At 42.1% G+C, this 18609-nt stretch overlaps 1 long non-coding RNA gene across 1 annotated transcript; it reads right to left on the bottom strand.

Annotated features, from left to right (window-relative positions):
• Positions 1–71: 71 nt before the first annotated feature.
• On the bottom strand, positions 72–17873 carry LOC116667264. Its single transcript, XR_004324092.1, has 3 exons — positions 17725–17873; positions 16257–16313; positions 72–740 (listed from the first exon to the last, which is right to left on the bottom strand). It is a non-coding gene; the product is annotated as an uncharacterized LOC116667264 (long non-coding RNA).
• Between the last annotated feature and the right edge of the window lie 736 nt (positions 17874–18609).

Raw genomic sequence — 18609 nt, 5'->3', positions numbered from 1 at the left:
CACATGCCCTATCTCTTCGTCCCCGCCCCTCCCTGCGTCCCCGCCCGCGCCCCACCCCCTTGGCGCCCCACCCTCCCGGCTCTCCTGCAGCCCCGCCCACTTATGCCCTGACCCCCAGCGCTTCTGCGCCAAGCCCCAAGTCCCAGTTCACCAGCGATTCCTCTCCCTTGTGCTGCTCTCCCCGTCCTCACCCCTGCGCCCCTCCCCAGGCCCCGGCTCACCATTCCGAGACTCCTGCCTCACCTGCCCGCGCTCCTTGAGGCATCGGGCACTGCGCTGGCCGCCCCACTCCCGGCCAAGTAGGCTCCCCGACCAGCCCCCAAAGATGCTTGTAATTACTGATGAGGGTGGGCCACTTAATACGCGACCTGAGGAGGCCAGCTGGTGCGGGGAGTCGGGGTACAGAGGCTCCCTCTTGGGCGGGCAGGACATCATGGAGAGGGTTTGGCAGTGCTGATTATCCTGCTCGCCGTCACCGTCCCTGGAGGCCAGGATCCATCCAGGGTCCGTGCTGATCGACGGGGAGGAGGTCGGACTGTGGCCGCTGGACCCTGCCTGTCCCGGAGGGCAGAATCCAGACCACCTCTGGTTAAGTCTCACTTCCTGCCAGGAGGGCTGGGTCCCCAGACCCAGACCCTGGGTCCAGACCCAGACTGCAGGGCGAGCTGGACTTCTCAGTAAATGGCAACATCCAGTCATGCTGACGGCCACCAAGAAGAGCGCCAGGTCCACTCGCAGAGCTTCGGAACAAGAAAAAACACGTCTTTCAGCCTGGCTGTGGACACGAAGTAATTCTAAATGTGAATGTTAGGAGAGTGAAGAAAAGGATTAAGTTTCAGAAACTACCCATCAACTCTGAGGCAAAAATAAACACTCAGGACTCACATCTCAGAGAGGGAGACAAAAGAGAGCAAAACACCCTCTACCCTTTCAAGGAAGAAGAAAAATGACAGATGCTAGAACCAGATTAGAGACAGAAAAGTTAAAGAGGGACTGATTTGTGGAGAAAGTGCTACTGCAGATTAAAAACTAGCATAGTGTGTGTGTGTGTGTGTGTGTGTGTATACAAAGGAATACTACTCAGCCATAAAAAAGAATGAAATAATACCATTTGCAGCAACATGGGTGGACCTAGAGATTACCATACGAAGAGAAGTGAGTCAGGCAAGGAAAGACAAATACCATATGGTATCACTTATATGTGGACCCTAAAAAAAAAAAAAAAACACAAGCAAACTTACTTACAAAACAGAAAGACTCACAGACGCAGAAAACAAACTTGTGGTTACCAAAGGCGAAATGGGAGAGGGGTAAATTAGGGGTTTGGGATTAGCAGATATAAACTACTATATACAGAATAGATAAACAAAAAGGTCCTACTGTAGAGCACAGGAAACTATATTCAATAGCTTGTAATAACCTATAATGAAAAAGAATATATATATGTATGTATAACTGAATCACTCTGCTAGACACCAGAAACTAACACAACATTGTAAACCAATTATAGTTCAATAAAATAAATAAAATTTTAAAACTAATGCAGCGTATACAGAGTGGATAACTTTATTGCTCACTGATTACTGGTTTTACTTATAAAAGAGACTTCACTGTTCTAAATACATTCAATAGGATCATAATTATAAAGTGTTCTGAGCACTTCAGACACTCAACATAAAAGAGCCCTGCACTGTTGTGGGATTTTGGCCCCTTTAATCTGCCACCCCACAGAGCCCTCTCCAGAATCAGTGCTTGGCAGGAGCTCTCACTGGCTCCTGGCAAGTGGGTGAAACCAGCGTGGAGAAGCCCCAGGGCAAGCAGTGTGATTTGAGGGTATCAGGAAAGCTTCCCACTCCACCCAGTGCCCAGAATTTTCCACCTCATCACAATGCCTCATCTTCCACTAATTGCCTACTTACATTTCCAGATTTCAGGTATTCATTCATTCCTGTATTTAAACAGTGGGTGTCTGGGAGAGTTGCAGATTTGCTTGTGTAGGAGTAAGGGAGGGAAAGGGATGGTACATTTGACCTTTCGTTCACACCCTGGCATGAATTCCTTTAACTTCATGTGTCATGTTGCTGTCTATCCTGCAGGAGCTAGCAGAAATCTCTGGAGTGAGGTGATAGGAGGTTCGGTTATGTGATGGTGCAATTAGAAAAGAAGTAATTTCAGAGCATCAGGGCACTGAAATCATTTGAAAGCACATACTGGAGAGGATTACGGTTGGCAAGAAGGAAAGTGGAGTGGCGCCAGCTGGATGGCAGCACCTTGTCTCTGGTATTAGACCAAGAAGGACAGTTTACATGATGCCAACCCTACAATTTTAGACGTAGGCTCTTTGTTCTGATACCTACTTAATGAATGGGACACATTGAAATAGTCCCATTTATATCAACAAGTAACATCCAGTGTGAATAGAAATTTCTACAGAATTTCTGTAGTACTGATTAAGACTTTATTTGTATAAACCCAAAATGTAATTATGCAAGAGTTCACCAAATATTTTTATATCCATGGGCATGTTAGGCAGTAGCTGCTTATTCAAAGGCAAAATAAATATCAGATATCTTTTAAGGTTTGTGCTTATAACAGGAATGAAGTAATTTAAAACAAAAAAACTTCAGAAAATATGTGGTTTTGCTTTCATTTAATTCTGAAACACCAGCATTCTGACCTCAAACCAGAATGAACTCCAGCCATCTCCTACTCAGCTTAATCAGCCTTTTTTTCACCCCCCCTCTCTCTCTTTTGTTTAATTTTGTTGTTCACGGGCTCTTGGAAGTCAGACCACACAGACTTTTAATTCAGTGGTCTATTCATTAACCCACACCTGTTCTTAGATTTTGTAGATCAAGGTCCAGGACCTGGGCTTGGGAGCACGGACCTCAGAGTCGCCGACATCTGATGACACTCTGTGGATCTAAGCTTTGCTTCCCAGCCTTTTCAGCCGTGCACTGTGAACTCGGTGGGTATTTTCAAGGACTCACCAAGAGGCACACTCATCTCCCTCCGTCCTGTCCTGTCACTAATCCAGCCACTTCTCCCTCCCACCTCTAACCCCCGCCCACTTGGTGTGTGCCTTCTGGAATATCATGAGTCTTTTTGTGTTTTTTTGTAATCATTCTAAAAGTTTAATGACTTGGGTTGTGATTAGAATAGGATTAACCTGACAAACAGACTAAAAATCCAATTGAGCTTTCTTTTTGGAGCTGATGACCTTAAATTCTGCTAACGAGAGAGAACTTTGTCTTCTCGCCCATGGTAGACATTTTTCACTTGTTGCAGGATCTAAAATTAGAATACTCTGAGAGCCATTGTGTAAGATATTTGGCCACAATTTTAGCAAATGTATTTATTTCAAGATGTAATTTCTTATGTTTCTGTCATTTCTAAAACAAGTTGTAAATTAAAAAGCATACACAAGATGGGGAGGGTAAATCTCAGTGGTAGAGTGTGTGCTTAGCATGGACAAGGTCCTGGGTTCAATCCCCAGTACCTCCATATAAACAAACAAACAAACCTAATTACCTACCCACCACCACCTAAAACAAACAAACAAAAAAGTAAAATAAAAGGATCTTTAAAGTTAAAAAATTTTTTTCTTAAGTTTACACAAAGCTTTTTGAAGATCTTTATATACAACTGTGTATACACTAAGTGGAACCAAGAACTTAGCATGTAATCATGGATTCTTTCATATAGTTTTTAAATTGCTGCTTTATCACCCGAACAACATTTTGTTTATTTAGTTAGGGACAAGGGCAAGTCGTTTTTTGTTTGTTTTTTTTTTTTTTTTTTTTTAGCTGCTATGTGACCTGGCACAATGCTAGGCACCTAGTGATATAAAAACATTTTTTTAAAGAACGTATTATTAGATGTAACTTGTTGATTGCCTGAGGCAGGAGGGAAGGGGGCAGGGCATAACCATTAAAAGAATGGCACAGCCATTGAGGATAGGACATAAATTGGTTAGAACCAACTAGGCCTAAGATAGCAGAAGATTCTCCAGCAGACATTGAGTCTCATTATGCCTTCATTACAATAAAATTAGCCTTGCAGCTATGAAGTACCTGTCATGCACTGACACCATGACACTTCCAATCAAGACTAAATAAGGACAAAAATCCCTCCTCCCCTCGGGAAGGTGGAGCTGGGATAAAAATCAGAAAATGCGACCCCAAATGCCTCCCTCCCCAATGAACTTATTCCACCCAATCATTTTTACACCTCATGTAACCAGCTTGCCAAAGAAACTCAGTGCAGCTACACACCTGATTCTGCCTGCTCTCCCCTTGAGAGTGTGCTATTATTTAATAAGTCCTCACTTTGCTTTCTTGACCTCCTGTCTCATCTCCAAATTCTTTCTGTGATGAGACAAGAACCTATGCTCTAGTAACATATCTACTGTGTGTAAACCACAGTGCTAAGCTCTGCAATGAACATAAAGATGGGGGAGGTCCAGTTCATGACTTCTAGTCCTTTACCATCCATCAGGAGAGGTAACATTGTAACAGAAATAGAAAGCAAACCCTGGCAGTCCCAGCAGGGGAAGATCCCTTGTGGGGCTCAGAAAAGTTATCCCAGGAGCATGTTCACTTAGATTGGGCTTGATGTGTAAGCAGACTTGGGGTAAGTGAAGCCAGACCAGGGAAGGGCGGAAAGAGTCTTAGTTGGTTGGAAGGTGGGTGGCATTTGTGAGACAAAGGGCTCCAAGAGAGGTGGGAGCTGTGGCTTTGACCTCAGACTGGGGAGGGTTTCAGATTGCGTGCTCTATTCCTTAGGCAGTGGGAAGCTATTGAGCCTTTTAAAGCAACACAATCTGAGCATTAGAGGATCCGACTGGCACTTGGGTGTCCAGTAGGTTGGGGGTGGAGACAGAGATTAGAGGCTGGGGGAGTAGTTGAGAGGCTAATGCATTTTTTGAATTGAGAGGAAATGACAGCCTGCTTTAGGTGGCAGAAAGCAACGGACAGGAAACAGAAATACTAGCACTTGATAGATTCCTCATGGGTTGTTCTCATCTGACCCGTGCAACCTTTAGGAGGTGTTAGTCAGAATCCCACCTGGTGAAAAAGGAATAAGGTGTTCATTAAAGGTAGCTGATTGCTCAGCTCATTAAATAACGGGACCTTGCCACAGGCTACTGTCTTCTTACTGAGGAGAAGCCAGAGGCAGGATCCAGGTAGCTGTTTGGTTGCGTAAAAGGCTGGACCAGCGTGGGCACTTAGAAGTGATGGTTAAAACACTTGAAATGCAACAGATTGTAAGAGAGAGCACCTCTCCACCAGTCCTTAGAAACACCTTCACTCACTAGCCCTTTGAAGTCAAAAAAAGAAAGAAGAAGCTAGAGAGTGCAGAAACCTAGAAAAAATGTGGTAAATGAATTAGAACATTTGGGAAGAATCTGCCACAAACATGAGGAGCTTAACCAGACAACAATATGCCCTTCGGAGATGAGAAGGAACGGAAGGGTTTTCAGCAGTAATCAAATCTAGTGGGAGAGGGGAGGCCAAGTGCAGTGTGCGTGAGAAATCCAGGAGACTGAAATAGACACGTGAGCGGGAGGGAAAAACACAAAGAGGGAAGATGCTTAGGTGACAGGACAATATTAATGATTATGCTTAATGTTTGATTATAAGACAGTGGATAAGATGGTATTAATATCATTTATTCACTTCTCCCTTTCTTCTTCCCTCCCTTTTCTTCCTTCCTTCCTCCCTTCTTTCTTTGCACTTCAGCCTACTCTGTGCCAGGCAATGAGCCAGGCTCAATGAGACTAATAAATCTCTCTGAGATAATGAGTGAAATGCTTTTAAGAACGTCGTGATTATTTTTGTTAATGGGGTGCCAGCCTCTCCTTAAACATCTGAAATGATTGTGGGTCACACTTGGGGAAGCTTGTCCATTCCAACGTCAGACCTTCCTGATTTTTAGAAAGAATTTTCCTCCATGCTGGCAACTTAAAAAGCCCATTTACACGCATTGTCTCATTTATGTCCACCGGAGTCTTTACTTAGTCAAAATATGCCCCCAGCTATTAGAATCCTGGTTCTGCTCAAGCACTGCTCCCTGAGGTCATTAGAATGGCTGTTTTTCCTCCCAAACAGCGGGCACATTCCTCTGGGACATCGCTCCTTCTGGTTAAAAATCCTGAAGTCCTCCAGCTGGTCTTCTGTGAAGACATGGTTTTGAATTACCTTTCCCCTCTTAATCACTCTCCTCCAGACACGTACAGTTTGTCAGTACTTTTCTTGAAAGGTGGTGTCCACATGAAAGTGAAAATTCCCAGATATGTTTGACAAGTTCTAAATAGCATTGGACTATTTCCTCCATTTTACTGTTAGCCTGCTTCTTTTGAAGCTTAAAATCAAAATATGAAAATAAATATATGTAAGTATATGCATGACTGGGACATGGTGCTGCACACCAGAAACTGATGCATTGTGATTGACTGTACTTCAATTTTAAAAAAAATCAAATTAAAGTTTGGAGTTGACACATCCCACCTTGAAATAATATTGAACTTTAATCCAACTTTTTTAAAACTCCTTTTCAAGTAAGTTGCACAAGAGAATAATAGTCTATCCCCGTAAGTGTTAAAATTTTAAAAGAATAAACAAATTGGGGAGGGGGAGTTGGGTATAGCTCAGTGGTAGAGCACATGCTTGGCATGCATGAAGTCCTGAGTTCAATCGCCAGTACTTCCATTTTAAAAAATTATGATGGAAATAAAGTTCTTTAAAAATCCAAATGAGGTGAACTATGGTTCAGGCATCCAAAATGGAGCCAGGTGACCGTCGGGGATGTGGTTTCAGACACCGGCTTGTTCAGAGAGGAGGTCATTTTCCCGTCCAGTGCTTCTGGAGTTCTTGGGGCTGGACTAATCCTAAAATTGACCCAAGACAGATAAATGAACAGGAGGCGGAAAAGATAAACAAATATGTGTTTATTTAGGCAGAAGACATTTCTGGAAGGACATGTAAGAAAATGGCTCCCTACTTCCAGCGAGTGGGAAACAGAGGTTCTGAGAGGGAGAGTTTTAACCTTTTACTTTACACCCTCCCGCACTGTTTCCATGTTACTTTAAATGTCTAACAAAATTAAAAGGACAATGATAATTTCATTCCTAAGTATATTTAGTCAAATAAAAATTTTAATTTATAGAATTAAATTAAATTTTAATTTATAAAATAATTAAGTGCCTCTTTACATATGGACTACTGACAGCTGACAGCTTATTTTTGTGTAGTTAGATTTTTTTAACCTAAATGCAATACTTTCACCTACCTATATAAATTTCAGCTTGTTTTATTCAACCTATGAATCTGTCTGTGAAAAGCTTTTTGAATCTTGATTCTTTAAGTCTAACTTAATACCTATCTTTCCCAGAATTATCTCATCTGCCAAATTAATAAACATACCATTTATGGTGATAATGATAGTGGTGAAGCCTAATATTTTTTAAGGGTTTAATATGCTCTGTGTAGTGGAGTAAACATTTGACAGACAGCATCTCATCTACTCTTTCTAACCCTCCTTTGAGGTTGGGGTAATTATCCCCATTTATGAACAATGCAAGCAGAGAGAAGGAAATTAACTGACTCACATCTACGTGTGTAGTTAGTGGTGGAAGTGAGATTTGAAATTGAGGTCTCTCTGACTCAGAGAGGATGTTCTTTTTTTTTTTTTTTTTAATTGTAGTAATAAACACATAACATGAAATCCACCCTCTTATGTTTACGTGTACAATCCAGTCTTGTTAACCATACACACATTGTGGAGCAGGTGTTTTCAACCACTCTGCACTATCCAAGCCATCTCTGAGAAAAATAAACAGATTAGGGTCAAGGACATGTGCCAGAGACCTTCCTCCGGGGTGACAACAATCTGTTGAGTCACACTCTTTGTGTACATTATATCGTCACCCAAACGTGCAGGATATGAAGGGCTAAGAGCACAGTCCAACATGGTAGCCACTGGCCCCAAAGGACTACTGCACCTGAAATGTGGTTGGTCCAAACTGAGACGTTCAGTACACTGGATCCCAAAGACTTTGTGTGACATGAAGAATGTAAGATATCTCATTAACCACTGCTTATACTGATGGCACGTTGAAATAATATTTTGGACGAATTGGGTTAAATAAAATGTTATTCAAATTAAGTTCACCTGTTTATTTTTCTATATGGCAACTAGAAAAATCAGTGACTACATATAAGGCTTGTATTTGGGGCTCACATCACATTTCTATGGGACAGAGTTGGCCTAAAATAAGTCCTGAAAACCCCCAGGAGCTTATAATTTAGATCTACATGTATGAAAGGGTTAAACACAGCACAAGCATAATAGAATAATGTAAGTGCCAAAATAGAAGGCGACAGACCACCGGCGTTCACGAATAGGGGGCCATCAATATGAAAGGCCTTGGAAGAGGAGCTGGACTTCTCTGGGCCTTTAAGGAGCAAAAGACAGGCTTTCCAGGACCGGGGCCCACCCGAGCCAGCAAGCGGTGCCGTGGAGATGGAGTGGGCCCGTGAGGAAGAATGAGGCTGCTCATCTGCATGGAGAGGAAAACTGAGGATGAGATGCTGCAGAGACCAGGTCTAGGGCTCAGGCTCTTGAACTTGTTCAGCAGAGACAGAGCGCAGATCCCCATAGTGCAGGAATGGTGAAATCTGTGTTTTGTTTTTTTTCAAACAAAAGTTCTCATGTATTTATCACTGACCCTACTAGGGCAGAGGCATGGAAACAAAGAGAAAAGTCATTTTCCCAATAAAACATGTCCAACTGTCCAGGCAGCAGTGATGTGGTAAGATGCTAGTGACCTTTATCCAGTGTTAAGTGTGCTGCCAGGTCATGTGCGATTCCTCATGGACCCACCTTGGCTCGTGTCCACCGTCTCCTCTTGGAGTTAGACCTGATTTTATTACCAGTCGTCATCCAAATCCATTTGGGGAATGGGATGACTGTGTTTTTGTCTCTCGGCCAGGAATCACTTAATCCTGGAAATCTTGCAAGATGGCGTAGAGAAAACAGAGTCCACCGTCCACACGTGGTGGAGGAGGGTAGAAAGCGAAATCTGTGTTTAAGAGTATTAACGTGGCAGGGGTCCAGGATGGATGCAGTGGGGGAGGGGGGAAGAAGACGAGAACAATTAAGGAGTGAATGTTCTAGTCCACGCAGGAGTTAAAACTGGCCCCTAGACCAAGGGCCTGGCTGTGAGGATGGAGTGGAGACGAGATATGAGAGACCTTTTTTTTCCCCATAGCAGACACACTGTGGATTGAACCCAGGACCTCGTGCATGTCAAGCATGCCCTCTACCACTGAGCGATAACCCCATTCCCCGACAGACATTAAAAAAAAAAAAAAAAAAAAAACCCAGAGTATTTGATGACTGGTGGTACATAGAGATTTGAGAATTATCCTCAGAGACTGTCTATGCATGCTTCCTTTTTAATCCTGAATAAATGAGAGTTGAAAGAATGACCATACTGGTCACTGGGACTGTCACAAACAATAAAAGCCACTTGGTTGACAGGATTCAAGTTGAAACAAGCCATTCAAAAGCCCCCTTAATAACGGTGAGTGTTTCCAAGAATCCTGTGGTTGGAACACTATTTGCAAATCTCGTTCCGATAACAGCTTCACTGAAACTAAATACCGTGGAGTTTCCCCACTTTGGCACTGCTCACTGTTTCAATGACTATCAAGTAACAGGGTTACAATTCACTGGACAGAAAGAGGAAGAAGACCAAAAGCTCTCAGCACACACTGGCCAGGAATCCACACAAAGAGCAAAGGGAACCTGGGATGTAAATAGAATCGGGAGCATCAGATAGAATGGATTCAGACAAAGTCATCAGTGTTCTGTGCAGCGGAGTGGAAGTGAGCTGTGCTTTATTCAGCTCTGCCAGTTAACCCAACGGCACAGCAACGAGCGGCGTGACCCAGCCAATGGCTGCCTATCTTGTTTATTTTTCTAGTGAGACGTCTGGTACCAAAGTGTAATTAATCAGTTAAGTAGATTTATGCACTCCCTCCAGGCAAATAATAAGTTGAAAATAAGTTTTAAAGAAATGGCTTCTCTGTCATCTATCCTAGATACCCTGAGATCTACCATTATTCATTTTTTTTCACTTCATTGGTTCATTCACTTTTTTTTTAAATCTATGTATTAAATAACCACCATGCGCCAGCCACTGTGTTATGTGTTAGGAATACAGTTTTTCCCTTCAGGAAGCACAGGAGGCCAGCATGTCAGCTCAGAAGTTAAATATCCTGTATGATTGAAGTGGGGTCAGCAAAGCCCAGTTCTCTGGCTTATAACAAGGCCCTGCAGGCTGAGGCGGGGGGTGACATGATGGAGTTTTGTGGTGTCTCCTTGTTATTCACGGATTCTGGATCTGCGACATTACCTACTTGGTAAAGTTTGTGTATAACCTCAAAATCAATACTTGCAGCATTTTTGTGATTATCTGGGGATGTGTGCAGAGAAGTGACAGACCTGACTCTCCCCACATGACTCGTCCCCAGGTGAGGTGGATGGGGCAAACTCTGCCTCCTGCTTCAGCTCCAACTCCAAAGAAGTGACCTTTCTGGAGTCTGCTTAGTGCCACATTTTTTTTTTTTTTGCATTTTTGTTGGCAATTTTGTCATTTAAAATGGTCTCCATGCTAAGTGCTGAAGTGCCGTCTAAAGCTTGTAAGGGGATGAAGGCTACAATGTGCGCTACGGAGAAAATCTGTGTATTAGATAAGGTTGTTCAGGCATTCGTTGTAGTGCCGTGGCTCTGAGTTCAGTGTTAATGAATCAGCACTGATACACTAAGCAAGCTATATCTTTCAACTGAAATGCACGGAAAACAAGGTTATCTACTGATGAGTTGATGACAGTGTTATGACCAGAGGCTCTCAGGAACCTACTCCTATATTTCCCCTTAGGAACAATGGTTCAGCTACTTGTTAATTCAGCGTTTGTGGACAACTTCATAGACATAGCTTGTGAATAGCAAGAATTGGGAGTATTTTAAAAAGATCCCTTTGGCAGAATTGTGGTCAATGGATTGAAGGTCAATGGATTGTTGCTTGCTGTCCCAAACTATCCTTTTTAAACGATCATAGCAGCTCACCTGAAAAGATGAAGGTCTTAAACAAGGTCATAGCAGTGAGGATCTTTCATTCACTTATTCTTTCATTCAGTAACTACCTCTTGAACACCTGTTACAGGGGTCATATAGCAGAACACAGGCAGACAAGGCACCTTTGTTGTGGGTGGAGCAGAGGTGGTCAGACTGCCAGGTGTCACGGGACTGACTGGGTCTGGGGGAGGAGAGAGAAGTCAAGGGTGAGCCCAGCTTTCTGTTTCAGGCAGCAGGTGAACAGGCTGATTCTCCCAAAGAGAAGGAATATAAGGAGGAGGAATGGTCTTCCAAGGAGACAACGAAGACATTGGTTGGGTAAATATTGAGTTCCAAAGTATGTGCGGAGCTTCCAATCAGAAGTCCAGGGGCAGGTAAATCTATGGGCCTAGAAATCTAAAAGCAGTCACTGCCCCCTGCCCTGCCCCAGGTGGGCTCCAGGCAAAACTACGAAGTAGAAGACCTCTCAGCGTTTCCTGTATTTCCAGCCTTCCCTTTGGGTAATGTCCTCCTTTATTTATCATGATCCTCAGGCCATTTGCCTCTGTCAGTGCCCACCCTTCCCACTTGGGGCCTCATTTCTTGCTCCTTTGGGCCCAGGTGCATTCTCTTCCACATCCTTAGCCAACTGACTTCATCCTTTGATTTATAGTCAGTTTCTAGTTCCCTCAGTGCAGCCATCCACCCACCGGATTGCCAACTGGATTATACAAACAGTCCTGAATGGGAACTGAGGCTCTAGACAACTGCCAGAAACCCACTGTTTGTCCAGTCTGGTTGTCCTCCAAGCTGATCTCCCTCGGGGCTGTGGGTGGACTTCCATGCCTGGCTCTGGCCCCCTTTGGTGCCCGGCTTGGTGCCCTCCTGGCCTTGGGTACGAAGCTCCCTGTCTGATGTCTAGCCTGTGGAACCCTCTTGCCAGGCTGGTTCCTAGGCCTGCCCAAGGACGATTGAAAAGTCCTATTTCGATTTTTCTTAGTGTTTATATACACAGCATAACTATTTTCCACATGCTCACATCCCACAGAGACACCCTGAGACCATCAGTGTGAGGCTTAAAGATGGCAATTTATGCATCTTATTAGGAAAGTGTATAAAATTAGAGCTTACTCTCAAAAGATTAATCTTAATAACTTTTATCTGTGTGGCACTGCTTGCTTTCTTTTTAAAATATATAACATAATGCAAATTAAATTTTTTAAAGTATAAATTATAGATAACACAAAGAGGAAAATCAGTTGGCTTATAATCCCACCACTGACAGATAACCATTCTTTGTACTATGTCTTTTTTTTTTTAATTGGAGTATAGTTGATTTACAATGTTATGTTAGGTTCTGGTATATAGCAAAGTGATTCAGTTATACTATATCTATATCTATCTATATATATATCTATATATATATTCTTTTCATACTCTTTTACATTATGGTTTATTATAAGATATTGTATATAGTTCCCTGTGCTACACAGTAGGACCTTGTTTTTTTTTTTTTAACATTTTTTATTGATTTATAGTCATTTTACAATGTGTCAAATTCCAGGACCTTGTTGTTTATCTACTTTATATACAAACTACTGTTTGTATCTGTACTGTGTCCTTTTTAAAGAGCACTTTCTCATACATTATCTCATTTGGTCATCACAACAGCTGATTAAGCAGATGGGACTGCATATTATTATCCATATTTTATGGGTGAAATTAAGTGGCTTGCCTGAGGATACTTGGTTTAATGGCCTGGAAGCCAGATCCGGGCTCAGATACTCTGACTGTAGGAGCTTCTGGTCTCCAGGAGCTGTAGTTCCCCGGGAACTATTCCCAGAACGTCTTCACTTAGCTTTTCCAATTAGGTAGAAAAGACGCCAAGAACACAGTTCCACTGTAACTAGCAGCAAATACACTTTTTAGGCTTACATAGTTAAAGGGAACCTTTCAGGACAGCAAAGAGAGATGCATTCAGAAGGAGTCATCTTTCCCTGAGTCAAAGAAAGAGGCTGGGTCTCATTTCATTTCTGGGTACTGGATTTTAAGAAGGAGACCAGATCAAGAATTACACAGGCATCATCTGAGGATGCAACTAAGGCAGGGGCAGGGGGAGTATCTGAAATTTAAATTGTCGTTTTGTAAATCTAGGAAGAATAAAGAATCCGCCCATTTCTCAAATCTGCTATTTTTTAAAGCTGAATCTTCCTTGAGTCTCTCCTTCCTGAAAGCTTCCATCCAGTTGTATTTCAGTCTTCCTTGCCGTAGAAAACAGCACAGGGGATTGGAGGCAGCCTAACTCCTTCCCAGACTTTGGCTTGTCCTTTTAGGTACTCAGCACCGAAAACACTTTCTTGAATTGCACAGCCAGAGCACGTTAGCTGCAAAGTAAGTTCGTATTCACACAGGAGGCAAAAAGCTTTGTCTTTGTTCTCACCTGCACTCGCTTTACCAGGCCTAATATTCTGCTTAAATAAAAAACAAAAAGTAAACAAGCGAATGACCAGCAGCTTTACACTAGGTTCAGTGTTTACATGTAAAGAAGAACGTGGAAGGGTCACCAACACTTGCACAAGGGAGGTGGTCCTCACTCTGGCTCAGGGCCCCCATGCCTCACTCTTTTCTTCGCCCACCACGCTCCCGTTCCTAACTGGGGTTTCTGCTGAGGGTAAGAGTCCTCTTTGTTTCCAAAGCATTCCAAAGTCATGGGCTACCCCAAATGTGTATTTACTTTCCATGCATATATTAAACCTCTTATCTGGAGCTCTCTGGCAAGCCCTGGTGAGTACAGTGAATTCTGCCATCTGGAAAGATTTTGCAGCTGCCAAGAAACCACGTTCTAGAGAGAAAGTGAGTTTGTCACAGGATATTTTCTTGGTTCAGTCTGAAGTTATGGCCAATCAACCAACAAGATTAAGTCTGCATTTTTCTAAAATTCATAATAAATCTATTCATTCATGAACAGATATTAGATAGTTCTGAGTTTCCCCTTCTTTAAGTAATAGGAGAAGAGTACCATAAACAAGTTTCTACTGTGCAGCACAGGGAACTATATTCAATATCTTGTAGTGACCTATAATGAAAAAGAAGATGAAAAGGAGTATCTGTACTTACATGGATGACTGAAACATGATGCTACACCAGAAATGGACACAACATTGTAAACTGACTATACCTCAATAAAAAAATTTTTTTAAAAAAAGAATGCCATGGTTCCAGGTATAATAATGAGTGAAAACATATAAGGGAGGAAGGAATAGGATTTCATAGGAGGTAAGCTTATGCGCTGAGAAATAGTGTATATTTTCAATGAATAACAAAGATATTCAGCAGGAAGGGTCATCAAATTAAAAGGAGACCCTGGAACTAGAACAAACTTGGAAGACCCACACTTTCCAATTTTAAAACCTTCTACAAAGCTCCAGTAACCCAAACACTGTGGAACTGGCATAGGGACAGACACACAGATCAATGAAATCGAATTGAGAGCCCAGAAGTAGATCTTCACATCCTCGATCAGTTGATTTCCCACAAGGGTACCAAGACGATTCAATGAAGACAGAACAGTCTCTTCAACAAATGGTACTGAGAAAACTGGATATTCACATGCAGAAGAATGAAATGTGTTCCTAACTGATACCAAATAAAAAAATTAACTCAAAATAGATCAAAGAAAATAAGAAATGGGTCCAAGACTTAAGAGCAAAACTGTAACACTCTTAGGAAAAAAATATAGGGAAGATCTTCACGACCTTGGATTTGGCAGTGTGTTCTTAAGTTTGACACCAAAAGCATAAGCAACGAAAAAAGAAAAAAAAAATGAAGTGGCTTTCATCAAAACTAAGACTTTTGGGTACCAAAGGATACTATCAAGAAAGTTAAAAACAACCCACAGCATGGGAGAAAATATTTGCAAATCATAAATCTGAAAAGGTTTAATATTCAGACTACATAAAGAACATCTACCTTTCAACAACAAAAAGACAATTCAGTTTTAAAACAGGCAAAGGGAGGAGGGTATAGCTCAGTGGTAGAGCATGTGCGTAACTATGTACAAGGTCCTGGGTTCAATACCCAGTCCTTCCTTTAAGGGAAAAAAAAGAAGAAAATGGGCAAAGTAAACATTTCTCCAAAGAAGATACACAAGTGGGAAGTCAGCATATTAAAAAAAAAAAAATGCCAGACACCATTAGTCAATAGGGAAGTGCAAATCTAGACCACAAGGAGCTACCTCGTCACACCTACTAGGATGAGTATAATTTAAAAATCAGATCATAGCAAGTAGTTAGCAAGGATGTAGAGAAGCTGGACTCCTCATACATGGCTTATCAGAATGTAAAATCATGCAGCCTCTGTGAAAACATTTGGTGGTTCCCTCAGAAAATTAAAACAGAATTACCCTATGAGCCAGCAATTCCACGCCTAGAATATAACCCAAAGGATTGAAAACACGGATCTAAACAGTGCAGAGATATGTCTGTCAAGTTCATAGCATCATTCTTCACAATAGTCAAAAATAGAAACAGCAAATGTATCCATCATTAGACAAATGATAACAAGTTATATACAACAGAATATTATTCAGTCACAAAAAGAAATGAGGTTCCCAGTTCCCAGATTTCAAAATTGTAGAATAGACTACACTGTATAGCACAGGGAAATATACACAAAATGTTATGATAACTCACAGAGAAAAAAATGTGACAATGAGTGTGTATATGTCCATGAATAACTGAAAAATTGTGCTGAACACTGGAATTTGACACAACATTGTAAAATGATTATAAATCAATAAAAAATGTTAAAAAAAAAAAAAAAAGAAATGAGGTTCTAATATATTCTACAAGACAGATGTATGATTCCACTTATGTAAAGTATCGAAATCATAGAGACAGAAAGTAGATAGGGGGTTACCCAGGTCTGTGGGTTGGGGAATGGGGAGTTACTGCTTCAGGGTTATGGAGTTTCTGTTTAGAAAGATGAAAGGTTGACAAAAGATTGTGTAGAACTAGTGGTAATGATCACACAACATGGTGAGTGCCACTGAATTGTCCATTTAAAAATGGTTAGACTGGAAAATTTTACATGAGATCCATTTATTCTATCACAATTAAACACACACAGAGACAAACCTAGTTTGGCTGGTCTGGCTTCTGTTCTGATTGCATGCAGACGGATCAGCTTTGCCACTGGATCAAGAGAGATTAAAGTAAGTTACTGACGTTTAGAGTCCCAGGGAAGAGGCTCAGCTATGAAGGGCTTGGTTAAGTCACACAGGGGCATGGTAATTTCAGAGAAGCTGGAGGTCACTGCTTGCAGCAGCCAGTGAGACCCAGGAGTCCTCTTAATCGTCTCTTAGTTACTGGCGTGGGGAAGTTTGGAAGGTCCTGCAGTGTGTGGGGACCGAGATTTACCTCCTTGGGGTAAAGCGTGTCCCTAGAACATGGACTTTGACAACACTGTAACTCCTCTTTGGAAACTGATCTCCTTTCTGAGCTGAAACAGTGAGGTAGAATGAATCACCCTTAGAGCTCATCTCACCTTTAGAGCACAACAAAGACCATCATATATTGGATAAGAGGGAAATGGAAGGTCCTTGAGGTCCTGCCTAAAGACTTGTGAGAAGTAGGACAGGGGCTTCTCAACGCCTGGGGCAGCCAGGTCCAGGCATGGTGTTAATTTCCCAAGGAAACAGAAACAAGTGTTGACTTTGGATCTAAAGGGACACTGAGGAAAACTGAATGCAAATCTACAACTGTTGAATACACAGCCTCGGGAGGCCCCAGGATGAAATTAGATGTGGGGAAGCAAGGAACGTCTGTTCTATTTACGACCCCGAGCCCTGAATGCAACTATATCTTTACCCATTGGCCTTTTTGACAGGGAGGATAGAATGTCAGGTGGACTGGTACAAGCCATGAATAGTGAGTTTGTTTTTTTTTTTTTTTTCTCTTTTAGGCTTTTAATGATTGGTGTCGTTCCTTCTTCAGCTGCTGGTTTAACAGGATATTGTGGAGTCTGGATAGAGATGTCGATAAATCAGCCTGAACCTTAATTGTTTTAGCTCCTAAATCCTCCTGTATCTAAACATTTTTTTTTGCATCCCCTTGATACCTCCAATTTGGGCTTGATTCAGATACTATAGTAACAGTAAATCAACAGCCAAATTACCTATGATCTCACTGTGAATAGGGGAGTTTTCAAGGAAGAGACCCTCCGGAGAATATTTAATCTGGCATTTTTATTTGCACAGTAAACCCCTCCCTATCAAGTTAGTGCTGTTGCATCGTAAAGAGGAAGGACTGTTCCTTAGTTACAGGTCCGCGTATGACTGTTCTGGCACTGGGGACATCTAAGGGTTACTGGAGACGCCCGCCAGCTGAAGAGTTCTTGACACTAAGACAGCGGTAGGTTGAAAGTTTATATATAGCACCTGAATTACTTAAAAATTTGCAAGGTTGTCTTTAACATTTTGAGAAGTTTCTCCTTCTGATTTAAGGGTAAAACAGAAAATTAGGTACATACTTCCCTGTTGGAGCAATGTAGTTGGTCACTGACTTTATTTCCACCCCCACCGCCACCCCCCGTTTAGTTTCTTACCTAACGCGGAGCAGTTGTTTTCCTAACATCCTTCCTAGAAATGTCTTTGCCTAGAGATTTCTCCGTCTGGGGATTAACGGCTTGGGGGGGGGTGTCCATCTATTCTATTCTCCGTACCAGGGGTTGGCCACCTTTTGCTGCCGAGGGGCAGACAGTGAGCATTTTGGACTTTACAAAGCATGACATCTCTGTTGCAACTGTTCAGCTCCACAGTTGTGAAAGTAGGGAGAGGCCACGTGTCAACAGATGAGGGTGGCTGTGTTCTGCCGAAACTTCATTTGCAAAAACAGGCAAAGGGTCAGACACTTTTGTAAGATCGTGAATTTATTCCAAGACTTATTTTTTCTTTTGGAATGCTCAGCAGGGACCTGCAGGGCTGGCAATTAGTCTCTTTCCCATTCTGGCTCTTGCTTGTATATTAAAGCCCTTATTTCTGGATTAAGGCTATTTACTAAAAGGGAGGAGAGAGCTGGGGCCACATTTGATTAAGGAGCTACTTCCGGATGCTGTCCAAAGGTGGAAAAGCCTGTTCCTCCTTCTCCAAAGGATCCTCTTTTCTTTGCTTGCAGGACTGAATCAGACTCCGATGTGTTTACATAGGAAGGAGCAGGAGATGGCATCCAAAAAATGTTACTCAGCGTCTACAGCTGTTCTAAATCCCTCTAGCTTCCTCTGCCCTTTTAAGTCATCCTCAGACCCTCCCTGCCTTTTCAACTCTTTTTTTTTTTTTTTTTTTGGCAGCTGAGGTTCCTTCTCATATATGAACTAAATGGTATAGATCCGTGAGCTCTGGATTACGGGTTTTAGGACTATTTTTCAACTTCTCTGTAAATATCTCTCCATTCTATCTAATTTCTCCAAAGGCTTTGGAAAGACTTTGATGAC

Source organism: Camelus ferus, chromosome 11 (assembly GCF_009834535.1).
Source record: "Camelus ferus isolate YT-003-E chromosome 11, BCGSAC_Cfer_1.0, whole genome shotgun sequence".
Taxonomy (NCBI): Eukaryota; Metazoa; Chordata; class Mammalia; order Artiodactyla; family Camelidae; genus Camelus; species Camelus ferus.
This window is presented reverse-complemented; position numbering and strand designations above follow the sequence as displayed.